A 24,988-nucleotide genomic window follows, 5' to 3' on the forward strand; every position below is an offset into this window, starting at 1 on the left:
CATGGTATCCTTAGAATCATATTTATTTATAACATGGTAAAACCATATGATATTTTATATAATTAAAAAAACATGAGAAAATAAAAGGTTTGATTATAATCCCCAAACAATGCTAACTTTGTAAAGGTTTGCTATGTGAAAACAATGGAATTGTCAGCAACCATTAGAATGTGTAGGAGTAAAAAAGAAAAAAAAAATGGTAGGAGTAAGATGTAGCATTAAATTACTTAACTTACACGGCAAGTAATCAAAAGGTATAATATAAAATCAAGAACTGAAGTTTAATTTTATTTTTAAATGTATGAAGCTCTTGAATAGAGTAAGTTGCCTCTAGAAACAGCAGACCAGGTAAGATACATCGCTCTTCTTCAAAACAAACAAATGAAAAACTAGAAAATCTAGGCAAAATATTGTCTTACATCTACCTGAAGGCAGCAAGAAACTAATAAGACAGTGAAAATTTATAAAGACAAGATTTCCAAGAAGAAGGAAACTCAGTATTAGGACTAGCATTTTGGAATACTTTTCCCCTAAAACTGCACTGCCCAGAAGGTAGACTAGTCACATATTGGGTATTTAAATTTTAATGAATTAAAATTAAATAAAAACAACAATTCAGTTCCTTAGATGTACTAATTGCATTTCCAGTGCTCATGCACCACATGAAGTTAGTGGCTACTATATGGTAAAATGCAGATAGAAGACATTTCAATTGTGACAAAAGTTTTCACTGGACAGTGCTACACACAGGTGTTTCTGTCAGTTACAGAAGAGACAAATTAGCATCCATGCAGAGATTTAGACAAACTTATGGAGTTAGGGGAATTAATTTTAGATCAGTGTCAGCCAAGGACTGTGATCCCTCTTTAAAAACCCTGATCTCTCTTTAAAAACCCTGTTTTTTGTTTGGGATCTCCAGAAGGATATACCTCCGAATAAACTGGATATGATTTATTCCTTGTATGGACTGGCCACACTTTCAAATCATATCAACAGCTATAAATGTGTTAGACTAAACTTGCTTAGCCAAAGCTGCTAGTTCTCTGGCACAGAAAAGAGAGAAAGAGAAAGAGAGAGAGAGTGAGAGAGAGAGAAAGAAAGAGAGAGAGAGAGAAATACTAAGTTTTTTTCTGAGCAAAGACAAAATATGTTCAATCATGAAGTTATTCCCTCAGTTTTTCTTTAATATTTAGCATAAAATTGAAAAGTCAGATACTGAAAGGGATATAAAAACCAAGAGAATAAAATCTTTCAAAAAAGGGGGGTGGGGCACCTGGATGGCTCAGTTGGTTAAGCAGCTGCCTTTGGCTCAGGTCCTGATCCCAGCACCCTGGAATCAAGCCAAGCTTTGATCTTCTCCCTCTGCCCCTCCCCCTTACTCTTGGTAGCACTTTCTCTCTGTCTCTCTCTCTCTCTCATAAATAAAATATTTTTAAAAATGAGAAAAAGAGACATAATACTTAATCATGCTTAATACTCTCAAAGATTAGGATCTTTTTCATAGAAAATTAAAGATTATTTTTAAAATAAAATCAACATCAACAATGATAGCTTCTACCATTGGAAAAATGTGAAATTAAGAAAGCAATGTATGAATTTAATATATTTGAGGGAATGAATTGAGAAACAGTGAATGAAAATAAGGTCTAAAAAGCTCCGAAAAGCTGTCCAGAATCAGAAAGAAGAATATAAAATAATTGAAAATACAGAAGAAAATATGAGATTTAAGGGATAAAGTGAAAGATTTTCTTAAAGTCTAAAAGGAGTTATGAAGAGAAAAAATAGAATGGGTTCTAAGTACCATTTGAGGAGATAATGAATAGGATTTTTTTCAAGATTGACGAAAGAAATCAGGCTAAAGATTTGAGAAATTTAACAAACCTAAAACAAGATGAATACTTACTTTATCTGCCCTATCATAATATAAGGTAATGATGATACTGCTTAAAATGAAATACACAGTAAATTCCTAACAGCACTCCAATTCCTCCACCTCTGAAAAAGACAATTTACCTTCAAAAGGTGACTTCTCAAAACACACAATGGAGACCAAAAGACAATGAAAGAGAAAAATAACTGCTCATTTTCTAGCATCATTAAGGTAATCAATGTAGGAAATACAAAGAGAGGAATTTATATATACCATAAGGAATTAGACTGACTAGCAGCATTAGAAGTTTTCAGTACTGCTATGGTTTTTATTTTCATGTGTATGCATTACTTTTTTCATAACATAATATACAGAATTCTTTATTTTTACATTAAAAAAGAATAGCCAGTGTTGATGTGAACTGTGGAAATGTAAAGGATTATTGCTCAGATTGTAAAGCTTTAATAAATGCGAACTACATTTGGAAAGAGTGTTGTAATATACAACAAAGTAGGCTAAATAACATAAGCAATTGACATAAACTTTAAAGAAGAAAAATGCTTTAAGAGGATAAAAATTATATTATCTAGATTTTGCTCTGTAAGAGCCAATTGATGCTATGAGTACCGAAGAATTGAGTAATATGAGCAATAACGCTGGTGTTCTCAGGGGGAAAGTAGGGCAGTTTTAATTTAAGATAGGGGTTGGGGGACGCCTGGGTGGCTCAATGGTTGAGCACCTGCCTTTAGCCCAGGGCATGATCCTATAGTCTCAGAATCCAGTACCACACTGGGTTCCCAGCATGGAGCCTGCTTCTCCCTCTGCCTGTGTCTCTGCCTCTTTCTGTGTCTCTCATGAGTAAATAAATAAAATCTTAAAAAAGAAAAAAAAAAAACCAAGATGAGAGGGGGAAAAGGTAGCATACTTTGAAATCTAGGATAATGTATTTGCATCAGTTTGAGGACTACACAAGGTATAGTGAGAAAAGTTGGCAGTGGGGGAAGTGGGCAATTCTTGACAGGGTAAGAAAATGTTATGATGCCACTAAGTATGTTAGTATAAACATTCCAGTGGGGCTTTGACTCCTGGAATATCAGGGATAAAAGCCTCTACCCTCTAGACTCTGGTGAGTATAGAGAGATTAAATCTTGCAGTGTTATCAAAGACCCATGTGCCTGACAGAGCTACAGGAAAACATTTGTGATTGGTCTGCTCCCACAGGGTCTCCTGTTCTCCTGGATGCAATTTGCTATTTCTGAACATGTTCATCACTTTATAGAATTAACAGTGGACTATAGTGGATTAGAAGACACACATAATGCTTAATATAGGAAGCTATATTAATACAGCTTATTACAGATATTCTTTAGTTAAACCAAAGCCATTTACATCTCAGTCTTCTCAAGTCTTTCTTACCTAGCCAAAGAGGTTTCCCTGTATTCATCAAGAACTCAACTTCTAGGGAAATAATTCCAGCATCTGGACTAACAGGTGTCCAGTTCTGGCCAACAACATGCTAGGGAATCTTCCTGGATTTTTCAGAACTAGGTTTTTTTTTCCCCTTAGTAACAATACAATAAAGTACAGATGCAAAAATTTTCTTTCACACCCTGTGATATGTTACCTGTTATAGGGATATAATAACTAGAGCTGCCACACCCAAGTTATAGCCACGAATGGAAGACTAAAAGGAACAAACTGATGTTGACCATGACATTGCTAATATGCCAAATACTTGAAATTGCTTATTTATTAATTAATTAATCCCGTCATTAAACTATAGGAGGAATTCCTGGTCTGAAGTTCATGTTTTTATATTTTATGCAATTACAGTGTATTAATATTCTTTTTAAATTATTTTTTATTTAAATTCAATTTGCCAAAATATAGTACAACATATAGACACCCAGTGCTCATCCCATCAAGTGCCCTCCTTAGTCCCTGCCACCCAGTTACCCTATCCCCTCGCCCACCACCCCTTCTGCAACCCTTTGTTTGTTTCCCAGAGTTAGGAGTCTCTCATGGTTTGTCTCCCTCTCTAATTTGTCCCACTCAGTTCCCCTCCTTTCCCTAATAATCCCTTCCACTATTTCTTATATTCCCCATATGAGTGAAACCATATGATGATTGTCCTTCTCTGATTGTCCTTCTCTTATTTCAATCAGCATAATATCGTGTTTTTCGAAGGGCCTCTTTCTATCCCTTCTCAGGAAACTCCCTACCTCCTCCTCTCCCCCACCACAGGACACACAGGTTTTGGTTTTGTTTCTGTTTTCCAATAGTGGTTTGGCTAGAGTAGTTATTGTCTAAAAGTTTAGTTTCTTTAGGATGCTTCCTTTCAGTTTCCTTGGTGACAGAGAGCATGCTTCTCTTGGGACGTTTTTGTTCTGTGCCAGTTGGCATTTCCAGTATGCCTGCTTCTTCAGCTACAAGTTTGGGATAGAAACCCAGGGAATTTACTATATTATGTCATTTTTTGGGTCCTCACAGTCCTAGCTGATCCTGATACTTTTTGTTACCTATCAGAGTCTCCTTTATTTAATGTATTTATTAAAAAAAAATTTTTAGAGAGAGAGAGAGCACACACACAGACATGCATGTGAGAGCCCACACATTCCATGGAGGGGGAGAGTTGAAGGGGTTAGAGAGATGTGGGAGAGGGAGAGGAAGACAGAGAAAGAGAAATTTAAGCAGGCTTCACACCCAGTGTAGGGCTATATATGGGGCTTGATCTCACAACTCTGAGCTGAGTTCATAACCCAAGCCAAAACCAAGAGTCACCACCCAAAGGCCCCTTCTTTATTTTAGATATGCAGCATATTTATTTGTACTTATCTCCCATAGTGGAGACAGAAATCTACTCTGAACAGCCCAAGGTCCAAAGAGTTGTCAAGGGGCATCTGTTTGTGCAGTATGTGGGTTGTTCCTTTGTACATAAGCTTCGGTTCCAAATATGTGTACAACAGGCCACAAGGTTAGTCATGGAGTCTGATACGGGGGGAAAAAGGGAGCAGGATAAGGACTAGGGGTCAGCTCTGCAAACACTACCATTATCTGAATTGGAATTCAATAGAGTATGAGAAGCCTAAATTAAAACCTCTTCTTTAATCTCTACCAGGGCTTTTGCTAAGAAGTGGGATTTAAACATATTTTATTTAACAGCTTATTTAAGTAGCTTTTTAACTACCAAATACTTAAGCATATGAGATGTAGGCATATGTATATCTGTGCGTGTGTATGTGTATGAGAGAGAGAGAGAGAGACAGAGACAGAGATATGGAAGGAGAGGGTGAGAGAGACTTATGAATAAATATTCTATTTCAAAATTAATTTTAAATTTAGAGAAATGTTGCATGCCTAAATTGTTGTTAAGCATAAGAGCGTTAAATATTCTATTTCCTTGTTAAGTGCTGTTATTGCATCATCGCAGAAAAACTTACATTTTAAAGCAAATTTGAAAGAGGGGATCAATATTATCCCCAAAGGGGGAAGTCCTGGCTTTCTTGCTAAGTCTGAAATTTCAGCACATTTTTCCACACTTAAGGTTTGGGCTGTCCCAGAAAATAGTATTTAAAACCTTAAAGTTACTGTTCCACAATTATATTTACTTTTTACATTAACACATTCAAAAGTTTATATTATCCCTGTGGAAGAATTGTTTCTCTCACAAATATTTCTTAACATAAGCCAGATCATAATGCATTTAACATGCAAATTTAAGTTAGCAAGGAATAGTTCAACCTAATTGCTTTCTAAGCCCAATCAAGAAATTTAAGTTACTTGAGAGCTGACAGTTTTGGAATGCAAAAGATTTGTCTTTACATATTTTAACTAATTAAACTTGCAATTATTCAGTACTTTCCTTTTTAAGCACTTAAAAATACTTTTTAAGTCAATTTCCTGTGGAGTAGAGCACTAAGTGATCATCAGCCACATTCCTCAAATAGAAAACATGGTGTAATAAAAATTACTGATGGTTTCTCTTCTATATTATGTTTATATTAACATAGCTGAAACTTTCCAACAGACATTGAAAATGCTCCAAGGAGTATGCATTTAATTATTTCCCTTAAACTTAGAAACTCTTTCAAAATGCATATATAATTTTTTGAATAAAATTATTAGAAAACCATAAAATGGTAATGACTATATGTGGGGATTCTTGCCAGCATGAGTAATGTTAACATTATTCTTTCACAGAGATGTTCAGGGCAGCTGCCAAGGCCCACCATGTGTCTGTCCCAGATATAAGTCTGTGTTTCCTTGATTGAAGAAGTGGGTGAAAATATTCTAAGGAGATGACTTACATGTTAGAACAACATTGATCTACAGGTCTCAGGTTGCTTGGAGACCTCACACACTTGAAAAAAAAATCCACAAATTGGGAAGAAGAGTGGGAGCTTCTCAAATATCCATTAACATAAATGGTCCTTTCATTATTTATAAATCTTACAACTATTATTTTATATAGGGGGAGATGTTGATCATGTTCTAAATTGCTTATTAACTATAGTTTTTTATCTAATTCAGCGTGAATCTTTTCTATTCCATTCATAAAGTTGACTGGTGAGATATTTTTATTTGTGTGAAATATATCCCTTTTAAACTTGACTGAATAAAAAACAATTTCCATAGTGGCCTACATTTATTGGAAAAGTAAGCAAATCTCAAGCCAAGACAGCCTTCATAATTGGCTTTAATTAGTCCTATTGTTGACAGAGGCCACAGAAGATAGAACTATTTTCTCTCTACAAAGGAGGTTCCGTAGTGTCAGCAACATCAGTGGAACAGTTGTAAATAAATTTGGAATGGTTCTTTTGCCCTAACTAGATGAACTTGCTTTCCCATTACAGATGCTCAGCACCTGATTTGCTAGATGAGCTTCAAAAGAAACAGAAAAAAAGCAAAAACTTACAAAAAGGAAAAAGGGGTCATAGTGGGAGTTAGTTTGTATGGAGATGTAGTTTGCCCAATTCCAATTTTCTATAGTTAGGAAGGTTCAGTCATTAAATGACATTAGATAAATCATGCTATCCTAAACTTACATATTTAGCTTAAGGAAGACCATAAGAAAACCTCTCTGAGTTTTTCTTTACACAATTATAAGTGATATCTTTATCTTCACTGTTTTAAAGTAATAATTCTGTTTGAATCATTTTATTTGGAAAATAAATTATTTTCTTACTAAGGGTTACATTTACAGTTCTTAGGATAGTGTGTTTTCTGTATTTATTAGGGGTAGGGAAAACGAATCTGTCCCATTGGAAAGTGAATGCAAACACATGAATCAACTGATATCCTTTCCTAAGAAGAATAATCTCTCCATAAATTAATATCCTTTGGAGTAATATTAAGCTTATTCATTATTTAATTAGTGGGGTAAAATCTTTATAACAATTTAGTAAAAATATTCTCAAATTACATGGATTAAAATACATAGTGACATCATATAGTTAATTCATTCTACTTGGGTTAAAATACATATCCTCCTCATTTAGTGCAGCCTTTGAACATCCCCCAAATAAATGTTTATATTATATTCATACATAATAAATGCATTTTAACTCAGTCAGTCTGGTAAAACATTAATTCTAATCTGTATTTTTGGCATATTTTAAGGGTATTCTTTATAGAAAAAAATTGCCTTGCCTTAAATATCCCATCTATTAAAATAATTCTCCTGTTACTCCATTAAGGTTGTCTTATTTTCCCTTTTTTTAACTTTTCTACTTCTCCTTCCTCTCCTCCTCCCCCTTTTCCCTTTCTTCTTCTTCTTTTTCCTCCTAATTCTCCTCTTTCTCCTCTTCCACGATTTCTCCTCCCCCTTTCCCTCTATCTTCCTCTTACTCAGACCCAATATAGTTCAAAGGATTCAAATCATACAAAATGTTATGCAACTAGAATAAAATCAAGTTAAAAATAAGCAACAAAAATACATTTGGGAATCTACATACATTTTAAGTTAAAAAACTTTTCAAAATAGCCAATCATTCAGAAAAGAAATTACAAATAATGATTAGAAAATATTTGAGATGACAGAAAAGCATAACATATCAAAATTTACATGATATAACTAAATCACATTTAGAGAAAACTTTACGGCTTTAAATGCCTCAATTTTTTAAAAATCTGAGGAAAGATCTTCTCAATGTATAACTTAAGCTTCTATTCAAATATGTAGAAAAAAAGAAAGAGCAAATTAATGCATAAAAACAACAGAAGGCAAGAGATAATAGAAATATTCTAGATCATTCTAAAAGAACAGTTCTTTGAAGGACAGAAGAAAACAAAGTCTTTAAAATCTTTCTCTCTAGAAACCTAAATTAAATAAATGATAACTGTTTGTTAAACATTATTTACCCTTTTTTTCTTTTTCTTTTTTTTTTTTTTTTAGTGAGGGGGAGAGAGAGAAAGAAAGAGAGAGATATATGGGGAGAGGCAGAGAGAGAATTTTAAGTAGGCTCCACACCTAGCATGGAGCCTGATGTGGGGCTTGATCTCACAACCCTGAGATTATGACCTGAGCTGAAATCAAGAGTCCAACCCTTAAAAAAAAATTTTAAAAAAATTTCAGACCCTTAACTGAGTCCCCCAAATACCCCAATATTTATCTTTTCTTGAAGAGAATTTTGACCCACTCAAACAAAAATGATTAATAAATGCTTTCTACTAACATGAAAACTACAAAAGCATATTTCATAATATAGTTTTAGATGTCATTAAAGAGTAGAAATTATTTTTGTGAACTTTTTGAAAACTCACAAACATTGTACAAATCCTCTGATTAATGGTGATTAGATCTCACAAGGTCTATTTGGTCATTCAATTTTGGAAGAAATTTTTAAGAAGGCTTTCTTACCAATGGTTGTCTTCCCCAGTGCTTCCCCTGCTGATTTATGTAACTATGGAATTCTGTGGTACCTAAAGATAAATTATGATTATCATTTTCAAAACTTCATATCTAGCATACTTGAGTGCAAATCATACTTTCTAAAGAAAGCTGTCATCATCTTTATTACATTTACACTCAGTAAATGATGCTAGGATGGCTCTATAATTTTACCAGATTAAAAATAAAACTATATTCCTAGAATAACCAAAAAGAATGAAGGATACATTTAGTATTCGAAAAGTGCTTTGCTACTTAATGAAATAAAATAAAACATTAAAATGCTACTACTTACCCAACTTCTATGAACTCTCTTGGTAATCACTGATTTAATTTTTTCCTCTGAAAACTGACTTAGATTATGTACTATAGGTATGATGATTTAGACATAAAACTTTCTAAATAGCACTTTATGTTAATACATTCTCAAGAGAAGAGATACTATTTCATCAAATAAATTCTGCAATTTTAGAAAGAGCCACATTTTGCCAACCTATTGAGTGTATCTCTATATTTGATTACTCTGCACCTGTGTGAAATGATCATTAAAGCAGTGTGTATCCTGAGTGAATTACAGAGTTTGCTGGTCTTTTATTGATATTATCCTCATTTATTTATGTTAAATCTACTTAAAACATTAGACTCATAATAAGGACCACAGGACACAAATTTCTATTACATCTACCAACTGGAATGTAAGCTAAGTTTTAAGAAGTAGGTGTAGATATTTTATGTACCGTATGTTAGAAACTTTCTTATTCTCTATCAAGAGCTAATAAAAATGCTGTAACTTTATGGGTATGTCATTTATCATTAGCTGCATAATAAAGTTGTGTGCATATTTGTATGATCTTGAAAAAATCTACAAATAATTTCTCAACTCTGTAAATATAATTTCATGAGTAGAGTTACCCATATTACAAACTCTGGAAAAGTTCCTTGTGTGGGTAATATATATACATATTTTTAATTTACTCATGAGAAACACAGAAAGTGAGAGAGAGGCAGAGGCACAGGCAGAGGGAGAAACAGGCTCCATGCAGGGAGCCGGATGTGGGGACTCCATCCCGGATCTCCAGGATCAGGCCCTGGGCTGAATTAAGACAGCGCTAAATCGCTGAGCCACCCGGGTTGCCCGGGTAATATTTTCTTTACATGGAACTACCTTTCTCTGCATTTTGAAACAAAAGGGAAATGCCGAAGGTGACTTTTCACTTCTCAGGACAAAAATTTATAATGATTTATTCAGCCTTAAACAAAGTTTTCATCATAAGAAAAATAAAAGGAAGAAGCCAATATGATTGCATTTTGTTTTAGAAATTCTTACTTAGTTTCCCCTTTGTATTAAAAATTATAGTGCTTTCACCATTGGAATATGGAGTTGACCTGAAAATACTGATGTGTATTTTCATGGTCTATGTGTACTTTACATGTCTTCATAGTCAAATGGAATTTTAGCTCAACCTCCATTTCTTATAGACTGATCCAGTGTCTCAATTTCAGGGAATTTTTGTTTTCAAGGGTCAGAATGTGGAGTAGCTGTGAGATCATCCTTTGATTTTTGGATCCTCCCACCATCCAACACCTTCCTTTCTCTTTCTCAAGTTATTCTATAATCAAGAGGTGTTTTGTTATTGTTGTTGTTTGTTTGTTTGTTTTATAACAATCCAGGCAGCCAAATTTTATAGCAGTTTTAAAAAGCCTTCAGGTATGTTACTCAGGAATCCCTTCCATTTTGTTATTTCATTTTTATAGTTTTCTGGACTATTTGGCCCCATTTGCTCATTCTTATTAATTTCTAATGTGTTTTCAACTCCTGAGGTTTGCAATAGTTTCCATTTGTTCTTGTAACCCACTCTTCATCTTTTGTCCCCTTGTTCTGTATCCTGGGAGTCTAATGTATATGGACTACCTTCAAGGGCTCCTGTATTGGTATTCCCTAATACCAATCTGGCTTCAATCAGTGGGATCTACCAGTTGGGACAGTAGGAAAGGGAGGAATCAGAGTATCTGTGCCACTCTCACCCCACTAGACTTCCATGTGTTTATTATATCCCTTTACAAAAGAAACCTGCCCCTGTGGTTGACCATAGACATTCTCCCACCAGCATTGCCTTCTGAACCTTGACTTCCATGCTAAAAACAGTCTATTAAGGTTTTCTTTTCTCAAATAATTCTTTCTAGGAAAAAATATGGTGCCTGCAGTTATCATAACATTTTTTTCCTCACCCTGATGTACACATCTAAAGATGAGTCTTTGGTTTGTTTGATGATGATGATGATGTTTTTGAAGTAAGCCACAGAAAAATAAGTGATGATTATGAAGAGTTTTGTAGATTTTGACTCTTTCATGAACTGACAAAGGGATCAAAAATTAATGTACCTAATTATATGAGGAGAGACATAACCCAATATTTGCTAATTACATGTACTAAAACTGTTGGAGAATCATTTTCTGAAAGAAAACTTCTCCCAATGGCATACTTTTGTCAGGAGAGCACCTGGCACCTGTAAGAGAGAAATTCAGAAAAAAAGAAAAAAAAAAAAGGTGAGATAAAAAAGAGAGAACTTGAAATTAAGCAATGTAATTATGTTTTATTATAAGGTTTAGGGTTGATTTTAGCTAGTATGTTAGTGAAGAGGCTGACAGACTAGATAGACTGGAATTTCTATAATTTATTAGTTTTCTCTTGCTCCTTAATGTTACTACAAATGCAGCAGCTTGAAACAACATTAAATTAGTTATTTTTTGAGAATAGTTATATTTATGGCTCTAAGACCTTGGTATTTCACATATCATTTTAACTTTTTCTGAACTATTTCATTAACATTGGATATGAACACTTTAATTATATCACATGTATTTACTGATTTAATGAACATTTTAATTAAACTCGTATGATATAATCCCCTGTGTCTTAATTTTCAGTTAAGAAAAAAATATGTTTATAAGCAACAATATTCAATTAGAAGCAAGACTGAATGACTAAAAATATTACAGCTACTTTCTTTCTACCACTATTGTATGTATTAATTTGGACACAATTTAGATGGTCTAGGCACATGTGAGTAAAGAACACTGGAAACATACATCAAACACTGGATATTTTATGACATCAAAGCCAAAGTTATATAAGAGCTCATTTCACTGCCTTGGTTACTCAGCACCTTACTTAAATCCATTAGACCTCACCTGCAGGCTCAAGATGGCCTAATTTCTAAGCTGGCAATCATCACGATGGTTAAATGATTAAAGAGAAGAGATAATATTTATTATCTTATTACCACTTCTTATGTGCTGTATACAATTACTATCTAATTTAAATCTCAAGCAACCCTTCAATCTAGTTACTATTTATTTATTCCCAGTTTATTGATAGGAGAATAAAGCATAGAAAGAAAACATAAATAACAAAATCAATCAGCAAGTGACCTAATTTGGGTTTTGTTGAATTCCAAAGTGCCATTTTTGCTGGGTTTCTGTTAGGCCTTTGAAGAATCTTCACTGAACTTTGGGAACTAAAGACAAAGTGAAAAATCCTCCTTTCAAAAGCTCTGTTGGCTTTTTTCTAAGATGAAGTGTTAATAATGTTGAGTCTGGAGTCAGACCTTCAAATCTTAGCTTCATCATCTTCTGGCTTAGAGATCATGAGCAAGTTATTCAATTCCTCTCAAGTTTTGGATTACTCTTTTGTGAAACGAGGACAATAATATTTATCTCATCTTTTAAGATAAGAGCACATAAGATTCTGTATGTCAGGAGACTAGAATACATCTGGCCCATGAACTACTATGTGGCTCTTACTGGCTTCTCTAATTAACGATTGTATTCCCCTTCTTCTAATAGTACAATATTTTTCTTCAAACTCCTTGAGTCTACCTGACTCCAGATGAAGTTGTCTTTCTTCTCTCTCTGTGCTGCACCCTCCATCCTCCACTCTGTGATATATATATTGCAGTAACTTGCTAGTGATAGAATCTCCCAAGAACAAATGTATTCCTCAGCAAAAGCATGTTTGCTTTGGGATTTTGCTCCAAAAATTCATCTCCTAGCCACATTTTTCACTTACATAACAGATGGGCTATAACAGTTCTGCTGACCATTACTCGAATTAGTATTTAAACCAGAGAAGTCCTCAAGAGGCTCAAGAATGGATTCTGTACTTTTCTCCTCAGTGTGCATGCCGTGACATCATAGCTGTAGCTAGAAATCAGACATGGAAGAAGTTTATCAAAAAATAGGCAAACACTACAAATCAGGATGTTGTTCTGTTTTGTTTTGTTTTTTTTTAAAGCTGTTTTACCCACTCACCATTGATTCATGCTAATAAGCGTTAACTGAAAAGTGCTACTCAAATTGTGGTCCATAACTAATGTCAATCATTGAATTGTTTGTTATTATTCAACATCAGATTAAATGTATCAATTGATTAGAATCATTTGGAAACAGCATTTGGATATTGCTAGTACATTCAAATGTATGATCTTTTTTTAAAATATTTAATTTTCAATTTTACAAAATGCTTCAGTCTATGATCAACTGGGAAAAAGAATAAGCTCACTGATGCATTGCTATAGACATCATGCTTAAGTAGTCCCCCATTCCTTGGCATCTCTATGACCAGATCACTTTCAACTTTTGCCCTGCCATGGAAACTGAAACTCATCCAATCCCTTGCTTTGTTTCCCTTTCTCACAGTTTAAAAACTAAGAATGACTGATGTTTGAGCCAACTCAAATTACTGTAGTGAACTTAAGTAAAGCTCACTTATTGCTATGTTCTATGCCTGCCATTTTTATGGGAATTCATTTTTATGAAGCAAATAAGAACATGTCTCTAATGTGGCAAGCTATCTAAGAATCAAAGGAAGAGATTGGCATGGGCAAAAAGAAGAGAAAATGGTGTTGGCCAATGTGGCCTAAAGTAATTCTGCGGTGAGAAGCTTTGTGGATCTTACAGACCTGCTTGGATGTTCTGGTGCAAAATATCTTTATTTTTAAACCCAAGCTTATTTTGAAAGCCATAATTTACTTCAGAAACATTGGCTCGTATTTCAAGTACTTCCAATAACTTATTGAATATTTTATAGTTTGTATTTTCCCTGGTCTATATTTATACTAAAATAAAAGCTTCAGTGTTATTTTAAAAGTCAGAAACCAGAGATGGAATGAAAACCTTAGGCCGAAAACTTAGTACACCTATCTCTTGCACATCCCATCTGGTTATGTGACTATCAATTTCAACTCTGGGCTAACTTTTTTATTTTTAAAGATTTTATTTATTTATTCATGAGAGACACAGAGAGAGACAGAGACATAGGCAGACGGAGGAGAAGCAGGCTCCATGCAAGGAGGCCAATGCAGAACTCGATATTGGAAGCCTGGGATCATGCCCTGAGCTGAAGGCAGACACTCAACCACTGAGACACTTAGGAGTCCCAACTCTGGGCTAACTTAAGTGAACCAATTTATATTCAGTATCTCCTGTCTAAACATCAGATCTACACCCTACTCCTCCATAAGTTGTCTTCCTACAGACTCCTGACTTCCTCACCCTGGTAAAGAGCGAATTGATATGTATACAGACTCATTTACATTTAGTGTTGGACTTAGTATTCACTGTTATCAAATTGGAATATTACTAGTTTCAATGTACAGTCAATATATGTGAAATGTACAAAGGTCACACAATTAATAGATGACAAAACCAGGGTTAAATAGAAATCTTTTATACTCCACAATGTGTATTCACTCCATAATCATATTACTGCTTGTCAATCATTGAAGCCATCATTAGGAAAAAGTCCATTTCCAAAATTTGCTTCATGACAGGGATGACTCTACATTTATAATGAGTTTATATCTTCTGTATTTCCTTTCTGCAGAGGAAAGGAAACTCTTTGTAGAGCCCTCATTTAACTAATTCATGAAAAATTCTACATCATCTCAATTCTGATTATTTTAGTGAAATATTAATTTCTCTTAGAAGCAAATCCGTTTTAAGAGCAGATAGAGGAATAAGTAAAGTTCACTCTGGAGACTACAGATGCTGGGGCACTTAAAAGGTGAAAATAATACTTAACCAAAGGAAACAAAATACAACAAGGCCACAAAATAAAAGCACGACAAAAACTATCATAGTTCTAACTAGATTTCATGCATTAATTATCATAGTTCTAACCAGATTTCAAAAATAATAATGTCAGTTTATATTAACTAAAACCATTATTTAAAAAAATTAAAGTGACATCTAATAGGATCAAGGTGGAAAAAGATGGGACATCAAGAAAATCCACTTATCTTTTTGATTGAGAAAAATGTTCCTGCATGAGTGTACCTATTTAGTTTTTTGAGTGATCAAAAGAAATAATAGTTAGAAACCCTAAACATATTCTGTAGAGAAAAATAATAAAAAATGTAATTGGTATGCAAATTTTGAGGTATAATTTACACATAATAAAGTGTACAGATTGTCTATTAAAATTTAGAAGTATATATACTGAAAAAGCACCAAATAATTATTTATGTAGAACTTCTCTTTGGCTATGAGAAGTTTACTATTGTCCTTTTCCTATCAATTTCCACATATCATGAAAGACTACAATTTTGATATCTAGTATTATGGGTTAGTTTTGCTTATTCTATTGATCATAATATATAGGAAATCAAATTCTATTGTGCCTGCTTCTGTCTTTTGTCCTAATGTTTTTGAGCTATTTCCATATCAATGCAAAGCATAAGTATGAAGTCACATTTTATAGCAAAAAAGGTATTTATTTTAAATCACAATGTATTGATTATTTTCATGTTGATGGGCCTTTGCCTTTGTTCTATTTTTTGGTATTACTAATAAGGTGTCTATCAACATTCCTGTTATGTGTCTTTTTTCTAGAAACAGTCTTTTATTCTCTTTAATAAGTAGCTGTGGAACTGCTGGGCCAAATAATAGGTGTGTATTTAACTTTATTTAAAAAAGAAACAAAAAACTTCCAAACAGTTCTCCACACTCACAAATCTTATGGTAATCTGTGAAAATTTCAGTTGCTTTATACTTCCTCAATAGTTTGTCAGTCTTTTTAGTTTGGCCATTGTAGAAGATGTGAAATGGTACCTGACTGAAATTTCCCCAAAGGTTAATGATGTTGAGTACCTTTTCATGTGCTCATTGACTATTTCTTTTTGTCTGCTCATGCTTTTTTCCCCTATGTTATTGGGTCATTTTATTTTAATTAGTGGGTCATAGAAGTGTCCTATATTCTATATAAATAATTGTTGGATATATACAATATGAATATTTTCACTCAACCTGTAAAGCCCTTTTTGTTTTCCTTATGGTGACCTTTAAGAGTGGAAATTTTAAATGTTTATGAACCCTAATTTAGCACCTTTTCTCTTATATTTATTTTTAAAAAATATTTTATTTATTTATTCATGAGAGACACACACAGAGAGAGAGAGAGAGAGAGAGAGAGAGAGAGGCAGAGACACAAGCAGAGGGAGAAGCAGGCTCCATGCAGGGAGCCTGCCATGGGACTCCATCCAAGGCCTCCAGGATCAGGCCCTGGGCCGAAGGCAGGTGCTAGACTGTTGGTTGAGCCACCCAGGGATCCCCTTCTCTTATATTTAATGCTTCAATTTGTACTATATAAGAAACCTTCGCCTACTTCAAATTATTGAGTACTTGTATAAATTTTCTTCTAAAATGTTTTTGTGTTTTGTTCTTAAATTCAAATTAAAATGCTTTGGGGAGGCCCGGGTGGCTCAGCGATTGAGCATCTGCCTTTGGCTCAGGACGTGATCCAGGATCCAGGATCAAGTCCCACATCAGGCTTCCTGCATGGAGCCTGCTTCTCCCTCTGCCTGTGTCTCTGCCTCTCTCTCTCTCTCTCTCTGTTTCTCATGAATAAATAAATAAAATCTTTAAAAAAGTTAAAATGCTTTTGAAGTTCTTATTTATTTTTTACTGATATACAGAGGATTTCATGGGATTTATTGAAAAATACAAAAAAAAAAAAAAGAAAATACAACATGTCCTTTTTCCTTTTAAATCCAAATTGGCACCTTCTTTCAAGTACCTATTCTCCTGTTAGTGTAGGTTTTGCTCAGCTATTTACTATATAGTTCATTAATCTTATTTATCCACACTTACTAATTTGATTATTGTAACTTCTTAAAATGCAGATGTGTAAGTCTTGCAAAATTAAGTTTTAAGATATACTGGCTCTTCTATAACTTTTGCATTTCCATATACATTTTAGAATAAGATTCTCAAGTTCTACATATTAAGCACACTTGCATTTAATTTTCAATTTTTGAAACGAGGTATAATTTACACATATTGAATTACATAGATATTAAAGTTAACACAAAATTGATGAGTAATGACAAATGCATACACATATCTAACAGCCCACAACCCTCTCAAAATACAAAAAGTTCCATTACCTCAAAAAGTTCACTAGTATTTTTCCCAGGCAACCCCACTCTTAAACCAGAAAGTGTATCAATATACTGATTTATGTCACCATAGATATTTTTCCTTTTGTCTAGATTTTCATATAAATATATCTATCTGGGATGTATCCATTTTGACAGTTTCTTTTGATCAACACCATAAATCAGTTTTTGAGATTTACCCAATGTGTTTTGTGTATTTGTAGTCCATTCCTTTTATTAGTGGGTCTAATGCAATTTTGTGAATGTAATACAACTTGACGTTCTTCTATTAATGATTATTTTGAATATTTCTAACTTAGGGTTATTATAAATAAGTCTTTTATGAACATATATTTTAAAACTTTTTGTATGGATCTATGTTTGTAAATTCATTAACCTTTTTAAGTATCTTTAAGAATCTTTTCTATTCATTGATTTGTATTCTTGTCTTACATTCTAGGTCACACACAAAATATCATTGCGTGTGATACGTTGTGGGTTTAGTTAATTATAAAGTTTTCGAATGAATGATTCTAGGAATGATCTAAGAATTGTATGGGTAAAGGGTGATCATTTGTCTCTTCTAGGTTTTCTAACATCATTCATAACTGCCCTAGTGGCAATAGCCTTGCTTGCCAGAGCCTAGTGATAGACTACAGAGGAAATCAATGGCAATGGTATGTTTTACTTAGTAGATTAATCTTCATGACACTCAGGACCATATCAACCACTGTTAGGTACTAGGGTTACAAACCTCAAAAAAGTAATTACGGCCTTCAGGATAGTAATATCCAGAGACAAGAGAGACTTTGCATAGATAATTACCATGCAAAGTGAAAAGTATAATAATAAATTGTTTGCCAGTTATTACAGTAGCACAAAATGGATAATTATTTCAAGAATAGTGATTGGTTCCTGAAATAGGTCTTAAAGTGTGAGTGGGAATTATTTAGGCTGAGTGTGGTACCAGTTGTAGGATTCCAAGTCTAATGAAATTAAAGGCAAAAATGTAGGCTAGAATTAGCATAGTGTGTGCAAACACAATGTATATATTTTTATTTCACTTAACATAATTTCATTAACATTTTCCATATTTTTACATAATCTGCATAATCAACGTGTTAAGAGTTGCATAATAGTATACCAAGTTATCATTTAAAACATGTTAAGGGTAGTTAATTTTCTTCTTTCAAAACATATTTTCTTTCAAAAGATATTGACATTTTTGGAAATAAAAGCTTATTAAAGCTTAATCATACAATGGAGATACAAAAGATGTAAACTAGATTGATGCATTTATTATGTTATTTCTTCTCTATATAAAGTTATGCATATTCATCTTTATAAATAAATGTTATACAACATTTTTTCTAAGTCAGCATACCCTGGTTATTTTGAACTATAGAAGTTATATGAAGTATTTTGACACACTTATGTATCATCTTTATTATCTATTCATTGTTGAGGTTGCAATCAGTTTAAACTATATTTTTCTTCTTTTGGTTTAAATATAACAAATAATTCTGCATGTTTATACAATTGTTTTATACACTAATTTACACATGTTTTCATCCATTTTTTTATCTACATACCACACATGTATATTTGTACTGAGGTTATTATTAATTAACTAGGTTCTTTTTTTTAAGATTTTATTTATTTATTTATTCATGAGAGACAGAGAGAGATAGAGGCAGAGACATAGGCAGAGGGAGAAGTAGGCTCCATGCAGGGACCCCAATGCGGGGCTAGATCCCAGACCCAGGGATCACTCCCTGAGCCGAAGGCAGACCTTCAACCGCTGAGCCACCCCGGCATCCCAATTAACTAGGTTTTCAACAAGAATAAAAATGAGAGATGACCTTATGTGCCAATGTATTTTATAAACTAAGAAAATAAAGGTGAATGGGGTAAGAGTATCAAAAAGTCGTACTGCTTATACCAGCATACTCATAATTTTGTATTTAGCATTAATACTTTGTCATAATTGGATTAAATAATTTCATAAAATTAGGGAGCTTAAATTGGAATGCATTCATTTCTTATTAAATGAATTTTTTATAGAATGAGGAACTCAATTTCACTTGGGTCACCTATACCTAATATATTATGTGAAAAATCATTTTTAGATATCTATACTTATACTTATGGGCCATTCAAGTGTCAAGTAATTTCATTCATTGCCTTGATGTGATTTCTGTTTTCTTTCAGTTATTTAAAGCCTAAATAAAATCAAATTATGTTTCTTATGTTAGAGGAGAGGAGAGGGGAATAGTCAAAATTGTCTTTCAATAACATGATAAATAAATCAGATGAATGTTTTTGACTTATTTATTGTTTCTATAGAATGCCTTATGAATTATAATACAATAAAGATAACACAAAATAGAAGTTAGAACACTAGAATTTAGAGCTTATAAGAAAATGCTGTTAAAGCCACTTAATGCTAAAAAAGAAAGTATTCAGGGGGAGGAGCAAGATGGCGGAGGAGTAGGGTCTCCAAATCACCTGTCTCCACCAAACTACCTAGAAAACCTTCAAATTATCCTGAAAATCTATGAATTCGGCCTGAGATTTAAAGAGAGACCAGCTGGAATGCTACAGTGAGAAGAGTTCGCGCTTCTATCAAGGTAGGAAGACGGGGAAAAAGAAATAAAGGAACAAAGGCCTCCAAGGGGGAGGGGCCCCGCGAGGAGCCGGGCTGAGGCCGGGGCGAGTGTCCCCAGGACAGGAGAGCCCCGTCCCGGAGACGCAGGAGCTGCACCGACCTTCCCGGGCGGAAAGGGGCTCGCGGGGAGTTGGAGCAGGACCCAGGAGGGCGGGGATGCCCTCGGGCTCCCGGGGACAGGAACAGCAACTGCGCGCCCAGGAGAGTGCGCCGAGCTCCCTAAGGGCTGCAGCGCGCACGGCGGGACCCGGCGGGACCCGGAGCAGCTGAAGGGGCTCGGGCGGCGGCTCCGCGGAGGGGGCTGCGCGGCCCCGGGAGCAGCTCGGAGGGGCTCGGGCAGAGGAAGAGGCTCCGTGCGGAGGGGGCTGCGCGGTTCCAGGAGCAGCTCGGAGGGGCTCGGGCGGCGGCTCCGCGGAGGGGGCTGCACGGCCCGGGAGCGCGAATCCAACAGCGCAGGCTCCGGAGCACAGGGCGCCGGGACACAGCCCAGGATCCCGCCTCCGCCGGGACAGGCAGAGGCCGGGAGGGCCCAGGACAGCGAGGACGCTCCTGCCCCAGCTGAGCACATCAGCGGCCCCGCCCCGAGCCTCCAGGCCCTGCAGACGGAGTTCCTGCCGGAGCTGAATCCAGGTTTCCAGAGCTGCCCCGCCACTGGGGCTGTTCCTCCTGCGGCCTCACGGGGTAAACAACCCCCACCGAGCCCTGCACCAGGCAGGGGCACAGCAGCTCCCCCAACTGCTAACACCTGAAAATCAGCACAACAGGCCCCTCCCCCAGAACACCAGCTAGACGGACAACTTCCAGGAGAAGCCAAGGGACTTAAAGTACACAGAATCAGAAGATACTCCCCGGTGGTTCTTTTTTTTGTTTGTTTTTGTTTTTGTTTTTGTTTTTGTTTTGTTTTGCTTTTTGATTTGTTTCCTTCCCCCACCCCCTTTTTTTCTCCTTTCTTTTTCTTTCTCTTTTTCTTCTTTTTTTTTTTCGTTTTTTTTTTCGCTTGTCTTTTCTTTCCTTCTTTCTCTCCTCTCTTTTTCTCTTTTTCCCAATACAACTTGCTTTTGGCCACTCTGCACTGAGCAAAATGACTAGAAGGAAAACCTCACCTCAAAAGAAAGAACCAGAAACAGTCCTCTCTCCCACAGAGTTACAAAATCTGGATTACAATTCAATGTCAGAAAGCCAATTCAGAAGCACTATTATACAGCTACTGGTGGCTCTAGAAAAAAGTATAAAGGACTCAAGAGACTTCATGACTGCAGAATTTAGAGCTAATCAGGCAGAAATTAAAAACCAATTGAACGAGATGCAATCCAAACTAGAAGTCCTAACGACCAGGGTTAACGAGGTGGAAGAACGAGTGAGTGACCTAGAAGACAAGTTGACAGCAAAGAGGGAAACTGAGGAAAAAAGAGACAAACAATTAAAAGACCATGAAGATAGATTAAGGGAAATAAACGACAGCCTGAGGAAGAAAAACCTACGTTTAATTGGGGTTCCCGAGGGCGCCGAAAGGGACAGAGGGCCAGAATATGTATTTGAACAAATTCTAGCTGAAAACTTTCCTAATCTGGGAAGGGAAACAGGCATTCAGATCCAGGAAATAGAGAGATCCCCCCCTAAAATCAATAAAAACCGTTCAACACCTCGACATTTAATTGTGAAGCTTGCAAATTCCAAAGATAAGGAGAAGATCCTTAAAGCAGCAAGAGACAAGAAATCCCTGACTTTTATGGGGAGGAGTATTAGGGTAACAGCAGACCTCTCCACAGAGACCTGGCAGGCCAGAAAGGGCTGGCAGGATATATTCAGGGTCCTAAATGAAAAGAACATGCAACCAAGAATACTTTATCCAGCAAGGCTCTCATTCAAAATGGAAGGAGAGATAAAGAGCTTCCAAGACAGGCAGCAACTAAAAGAATATGTGACCTCCAAACCAGCTCTGCAAGAAATTTTAAGGGGGCCTCTTAAAATTCCCCTTTAAGAAGAAGTTCAGTGGAACAGTCCACAAAAACAAAGACTGAATAGATATCATGATGACACTAAACTCATATCTCTCAATAGTAACTCTGAATGTGAACGGGCTTAATGACCCCATCAAAAGGCGCAGGGTTTCAGACTGGATAAAAAAGCAGGACCCATCTATTTGCTGTCTACAAGAGACTCATTTTAGACAGAAGGACACCTACAGCCTGAAAATAAAAGGTTGGAGAACCATTTACCATTCGAATGGTCCTCAAAAGAAAGCAGGGGTAGCCATCCTTATATCAGATAAACTAAAATTTACCCCAAAGACTGTAGTGAGAGATGAAGAAGGACACTATATCATACTTAAAGGATCTATTCAACAAGAGGACTTAACAATCCTCAATATATATGCTCCAAATGTGGGAGCTGCCAAATATATAAATCAATTATTAACCAAAGTGAAGAAATACTTAGATAATAATACACTTATACTTGGTGACTTCAATCTAGCTCTTTCTATACTCGATAGGTCTTCTAAGCAAAACATCTCCAAAGAAACGAGAGCTTTAAATGATACACTGGACCAGATGGATTTCACAGATATCTACAGAACTTTACATCCAAACTCAACTGAATACACATTCTTCTCAAGCGCACATGGAACTTTCTCCAGAATAGACCACATATTGGGTCACAAATCGGGTCTGAACCGATACCAAAAGATTGGGATTGTCCCCTGCATATTCTCAGACCATAATGCCTTGAAATTAGAACTAAATCACAACAAGAAGTTTGGAAGGACCTCAAACACATGGAGGTTAAGGACCATCCTGCTAAAAGATAAAAGGGTCAACCAGGAAATTAAGGAAGAATTAAAAAGATTCATGGAAACTAATGAGAATGAAGATACAACCGTTCAAAATCTTTGGGATGCAGCAAAAGCAGTCCTAAGGGGGAAATACATCGCAATACAAGCATCCATTCAAAAACTGGAAAGAACTCAAATACAAAAGCTAACCTTACACATAAAGGAGCTAGAGAAAAAACAGCAAATAGATCCTACACCCAAGAGAAGAAGGGAGCTAATAAAGATTCGAGCAGAACTCAACGAAATCGAGACCAGAAGAACTGTGGAACAGATCAACAGAACCAGGAGTTGGTTCTTTGAAAGAATTAATAAGATAGATAAACCATTAGCCAGCCTTATTAAAAAGAAGAGAGAGAAGACTCAAATTAATAAAATCATGAATGAGAAAGGAGAGATCACTACCAACACCAAGGAAATACAAACGATTTTAAAAACATATTATGAACAGCTATACGCCAATAAATTAGGCAATCTAGAAGAAATGGACGCATTCCTGGAAAGCCACAAACTACCAAAACTGGAACAGGAAGAAATAGAAAACCTGAACAGGCCAATAACCAGGGAGGAAATTGAAGCAGTCATCAAAAACCTCCCAAGACACAAGAGTCCAGGGCCAGATGGCTTCCCAGGAGAATTTTATCAAACGTTTAAAGAAGAAATCATACCTATCCTCCTAAAGCTGTTTGGAAAGATAGAAAGAGATGGAGTACTTCCAAATTCGTTCTATGAAGCCAGCATCACCTTAATTCCAAAGCCAGACAAAGACCCCGCCAAAAAGGAGAATTACAGACCAATATCCCTGATGAACATGGATGCAAAAATTCTCAACAAGATACTGGCCAATAGGATCCAACAGTACATTAAGAAAATTATTCACCATGACCAAGTAGGATTTATCCCTGGGACACAAGGCTGGTTCAACACCCGTAAAACAATCAATGTGATTCATCATATCAGCAAGACAAAAACCAAGAACCATATGATCCTCTCATTGGATGCAGAGAAAGCATTTGACAAAATACAGCATCCATTCCTGATCAAAACTCTTCAGAGTGTAGGGATAGAGGGAACATTCCTCGACATCTTAAAAGCCATCTACGAAAAGCCCACAGCAAATATCATTCTCAATGGGGAAGCACTGGGAGCCTTTCCCCTAAGATCAGGAACAAGACAGGGATGTCCACTCTCACCACTGCTATTCAACATAGTACTGGAAGTCCTAGCCTCAGCAATCAGACAACAAAAAGACATTAAAGGCATTCAAATTGGCAAAGAAGAAGTCAAACTCTCCCTCTTCGCCGATGACATGATACTCTACATAGAAAACCCAAAAGTCTCCACCCCAAGATTGCTAGAACTCATACAGCAATTCGGTAGCGTGGCAGGATACAAAATCAATGCCCAGAAGTCAGTGGCATTTCTATACATTAACAATGAGACTGAAGAAAGAGAAATTAAGGAGTCCATCCCATTTACAATTGCACCCAAAAGCATAAGATACCTAGGAATAAACCTCACCAAAGATGTAAAGGATCTATACCCTCAAAACTATAGAACACTTCTGAAAGAAATTGAGGAAGACACAAAGAGATGGAAAAATATTCCATGCTCATGGATTGGCAGAATTAATATTGTGAAAATGTCAATGTTACCCAGGGCAATATACACGTTTAATGCAATCCCTATCAAAATACCATGGACTTTCTTCAGAGAGTTAGAACAAATTATTTTAAGATTTGTGTGGAATCAGAAAAGACCCCGAATAGCCAGGGGAATTTTAAAAAAGAAAACCATATCTGGGGGCATCACAATGCCAGATTTCAGGTTGTACTACAAAGCTGTGGTCATCAAGACAGTGTGGTACTGGCACAAAAACAGACACATAGATCAGTGGAACAGAATAGAGAATCCAGAAGTGGACCCTGAACTTTATGGGCAACTAATATTCGATAAAGGAGGAAAGACTATCCATTGGAAGAAAGACAGTCTCTTCAATAAATGGTGCTGGGAAAATTGGACATCCACATGCAGAAGAATGAAACTAGACCACTCTCTTTCACCATACACAAAGATAAACTCAAAATGGATGAAAGATCTAAATGTGAGACAAGATTCCATCAAAATCCTAGAGAAGAACACAGGCAACACCCTTTTTGAACTCGGCCATAGTAACTTCTTGCAAGATACATCCACGAAGGCAAAAGAAACAAAAGCAAAAATGAACTATTGGGACTTCATCAAGATAAGAAGCTTTTGCACAGCAAAGGATACAGTCAACAAAACTCAAAGACA

At 35.7% G+C, this 24,988-nt stretch overlaps 1 long non-coding RNA gene across 10 annotated transcripts in view; it reads right to left on the bottom strand.

Annotated features, from left to right (window-relative positions):
- Positions 1–24,988, bottom strand: part of LOC144312460 (uncharacterized) — a 112,314-nt gene that overhangs the window by 70,194 nt on the left and 17,132 nt on the right. For 6 of the 10 annotated variants that reach the window (XR_013377945.1, XR_013377953.1, XR_013377955.1 and 3 more), the window contains one exon: positions 8,730–8,791. The exons of 3 other annotated variants lie outside the window; for them this stretch is intronic. This is a non-coding gene — a long non-coding RNA (uncharacterized LOC144312460). Of the gene's footprint in view, positions 1–8,729; positions 8,792–12,829; positions 12,949–24,988 lie in introns of those variants that run through there. One more of the 10 variants, XR_013377941.1, reaches the window with a different exon arrangement.

The sequence above is a fragment of the Canis aureus genome, chromosome 1 (assembly GCF_053574225.1).
Source record: "Canis aureus isolate CA01 chromosome 1, VMU_Caureus_v.1.0, whole genome shotgun sequence".
NCBI lineage: Eukaryota > Metazoa > Chordata > Mammalia > Carnivora > Canidae > Canis > Canis aureus.